Below are 4,202 nucleotides of genomic sequence, written 5' to 3'. Positions count from 1 at the left end.
CTGTGGCAGGCAGGACAGTGCGAGATGTGTTCTGGGCACGCAGCATGCTGCTTCCCATGCCCGGGACAAACTGCGAGCAGGTGCCTCGCTTGCGCTTCTATCTGCCGAGACTTGGAGCCGATCAGAGCGCACCTTCCCGCTGTGTGTGCTGCTGTCCGCAAACAGCCTCCAAACAAAGCAGGGCGCTAAGGCAAGAGAAGTTAGCGCCCCAGGAGGGAATCTGCCTGCGAGGGAAGCTGTGCAGCACATCCCTTGTTCCGCTCGCCACTTCCCTGACTCTTAGGCAAAGCCCATCTCAGCTGGCTTGTAGGCGTGCCTCCGTGCTCAGAAACAGCCCTGTGGCAGGCAGGACAGTGCGAGAAGTACTCTGGGCACGCAGCATGCTGCTTCCCATGCCCGGGACAAACTGCGAGCCGGTGCCTCGCTTGCGCTTCTATCTGCCGAGACTTGGAGTTGGCCAGCGCGCACCTTCTCGCTGTGTGTGCTGCTGTCCGCAAACAGCCTCCAAACAAAGCAGGGCACTAAGGCAAGAGAAGTAAGCGCCCCAGGAGGGAATCTGCCTGTGAGGGAAGCTGTGCAGCAGTTCCCTTGTTCCACTCGACACTTCCCTTACTCTTAGGCAAAGCGCATCTCAACTTGCTTGTAGGCGTGCCTCCGTGCTCAGAAACAGCCCTGTGGCAGGCAGGACAGTGCGAGATGTGTTCTGGGCACGCAGCATGCTGCTTCCCATGCCCGGGACAAACTGCGAGCCGGTGCCTCGCTTGCGCTTCTATCTGCCGAGACATGGAGCTGGCCAGCGCAGACCTTCCTGCTGTGTGTGCTGCTGTCCGCAAACAGCCTCCAAACAAAGCAGGGCGCTAAGGCAAGAATAGTAAGCGCCCCAGGAGGGAATCTGCCTGCGAGGGAAGCTGTGCAGCAGTTCCCTTGTTCCACTCGACACTTCCCTCACTCTTAGGCAAAGCCCATCTCAACTTGCTTGTAGGCGTGCCTCCGTGCTCAGAAACAGCCCTGTGGCAGGCAGGACAGTGCGAGATGTGTTCTGGGCACGCAGCATGCTGCTTCCCATGCCCGGGACAAACTGCGAGCCGGTGCCTCGCTTGCGCTTCTATCTGCCGAGACTTGGAGCCGATCAGAGCGCACCTTCCCGCTGTGTGTGCTGCTGTCCGCAAACAGCCTCCAAACAAAGCAGGGCGCTAAGGCAAGAGAAGTAAGCGCCCCAGGAGGGAATCTGCCTGCGAGGGAAGCTGTGCAGCACATCCCTTGTTCCGCTCGCCACTTCCCTGACTCTTAGGCAAAGCCCATCTCAGCTGGCTTGTAGGCGTGCCTCAATGCTCAGAAGCAGTCCCGTGGCAGGCAGGATACAGGGGGATGTATTCTGGGCATGCAGCATGCTGCTTCCCATGCCCGGGACAAACTGCGAGCAGGTGCCTCGCTTGCGCTTCTATCTGCCGAGACTTGGAGCTGGCCAGCGCGCACCTTCCCGCTGTGTGTGCTGCTGTCCGCAAACAGCCTCCAAACAAAGCAGGGCGCTAAGGCATGAGAACTAAGTGCCCCAGGAGGGAATCTGCCTGCGAGGGAAGCTGTGCAGCACATCCCTTGTTCCACTCACCACTTCCCTCACTCTTAGGCAAAGCCCATCTCAGCTGGCTTGTAGGCGTGCCTCTGTGCTCAAAAGCAGCCCCGTGGCAGGCAGGACAGTGCGGGATGTCCTCTGGGCATGCAGCATGCTGCTTCCCATGCCTGGAACAAACTGCGAGCCGGTGCCTCGCTTGCGCTTCTATCTGCCGAGACTTGGAGCTGGCCAGCGCGCACCTTCCCGCTGTGTGTGCTGCTGTCCGCAAACAGCCTCCAAACAAAGCAGGGCGCTAAGCCAAGAGAAGTTATCGCCCCAGGAGGGAATCTGCCTGTGAGGGAAGCTGTGCAGCACATCCCTTGTTCCGCTCGCCACTTCCCTCACTCTTAGGCAAAGCCCATCTCAGCTAGCTTGTAGGCGTGCCTCCGTGCTCAGAAGCAGTCCCGTGGCAGGCAGGATACAGCGGGATGTATTCTGGGCACGCAGCATGCTGCTTCCCATGCCCGGGACAAACTGCGAGCCGGTGCCTCGCTTGCGCTTCTATCTGCCGAGACTTGGAGCCGATCAGAGCGCACCTTCCCGCTGTGTGTGCTGCTGTCCGCAAACAGCCTCCAAACAAAGCAGGGCGCTAAAGCAAGAGAACTAAGCGTCCCAGGAGGGAATCTGCCTGCGAGGGAAGCCGTGCAGCACATCCCTTGTTCCGCTCGACACTTCCCTGACTCTTAGGCAAAGCCCATCTCAGCTGGCTTGTAGGCGTGCCTCCGTGCTCAGAAGCAGTCCCGTGGCAGGCAGGATACAGCGGGATGTATTCTGGGCATGCAGCATGCTGCTTCCCATGCCCGGGACAAACTGCGAGCCGGTGCCTCGCTTGCGCTTCTATCTGCCGAGACTTGGAGCTGGCCAGCGCGCACCTTCCCGCTGTGTGTGCTGCTGTCCGCAAACAGTCTCCAAACAAAGCAGGGCGCTAAGGCAAGAGAAGTAAGCGCCCCAGGAGGGAATCTGCCTGCGAGGGAAGCTGTGCAGCACATCCCTTGTTCCACTCGACACTTCCCTCACTCTTAGGCAAAGCCCATCTCAATTTGCTTGTAGGCGTGCCTCCGTGCTCAGAAACAGCCCTGTGGCAGGCAGGACAGTGCGAGATGTGTTCTGGGCACGCAGCATGCTGCTTCCCATGCCCGGGACAAACTGCGAGCCGGTGCCTCGCTTGCGCTTCTATCTGCCGAGACTTGGAGCCGATCAGAGCGCACCTTCCCGCTGTGTGTGCTGCTGTCCGCAAACAGCCTCCAAACAAAGCAGGGCGCTAAGGCATGAGAAGTTAGCGTCCCAGGAGGGAATCTGCCTGAGAGGGAAGCTGTGCAGCACATCCCTTGTTCCACTCGACACTTCCCTGACTCTTAGGCAAAGCCCATCTCAGCTGGCTTGTAGGCGTGCCTCCGTGCTCAGAAGCAGTCCCGTGGCAGGCAGGATACAGGGGGATGTGTTCTGGGCATGCAGCATGCTGCTTCCCATGCCCGGGACAAACTGCGAGCCGGTGCCTCGCTTGCACTTCTATCTGCCGGACTTGGAGCTGGCCAGCGCGCACCTTCCCGCTGTGTGTGCTGCTGTCCGCAAACAGCCTCCAAACAAAGCAGGGCACTAAGGCATGAGAACTAAGCGCCCCAGGAGGGAATCTGCCTGCGAGGGAAGCTGTGCAGCAGTTCCCTTGTTCCACTCGACACTTCCCTCACTCTTAGGCAAAGCCCATCTCAGCTTGCTTGTAGGCGTGCCTCCGTGCTCGGAAACAGCCCTGTGGCAGGCAGGATACAGGGGGATGTGTTCTGGGCACGCAGCATGCTGCTTCCCATGCCCGCGACAAACTGCGAGCAGGTGCCTCGCTTGCGCTTCTATCTGCCGAGACTTGGAGCCGATCAGAGCGCACCTTCCCGCTGTGTGTGCTGCTGTCCGCAAACAGCCTCCAAACAAAGCAGGGCACTAAAGCAAGAGAACTAAGCGTCCCAGGAGGGAATCTGCCTGCGAGGGAAGCTGTGCAGCACATCCCTTGTTCCACTCACCACTTCCCTCACTCTTAGGCAAAGCCCATCTCAGCTGGCTTGTAGGCGTGCCTCTGTGCTCAAAAGCAGCCCCGTGGCAGGCAGGACAGTGCGGGATGTCCTCTGGGCATGCAGCATGCTGCTTCCCATGCCTGGAACAAACTGCGAGCCGGTGCCTCGCTTGCGCTTCTATCTGCCGAGACTTGGAGCTGGCCAGCGCGCACCTTCCCGCTGTGTGTGCTGCTGTCCGCAAACAGCCTCCAAACAAAGCAGGGCGCTAAGCCAAGAGAAGTTATCGCCCCAGGAGGGAATCTGCCTGTGAGGGAAGCTGTGCAGCACATCCCTTGTTCCGCTCGCCACTTCCCTCACTCTTAGGCAAAGCCCATCTCAGCTAGCTTGTAGGCGTGCCTCCGTGCTCAGAAGCAGTCCCGTGGCAGGCAGGATACAGCGGGATGTATTCTGGGCACGCAGCATGCTGCTTCCCATGCCCGGGACAAACTGCGAGCCGGTGCCTCGCTTGCGCTTCTATCTGCCGAGACTTGGAGCCGATCAGAGCGCACCTTCCCGCTGTGTGTGCTGCTGTCCGCAAACAGCCTCCA

The sequence above is a fragment of the Rhea pennata genome, unplaced genomic scaffold (assembly GCF_028389875.1).
Source record: "Rhea pennata isolate bPtePen1 unplaced genomic scaffold, bPtePen1.pri scaffold_31, whole genome shotgun sequence".
Taxonomy (NCBI): domain Eukaryota; kingdom Metazoa; phylum Chordata; class Aves; order Rheiformes; family Rheidae; genus Rhea; species Rhea pennata.
Note: the sequence above shows the minus strand (reverse complement) of the source record.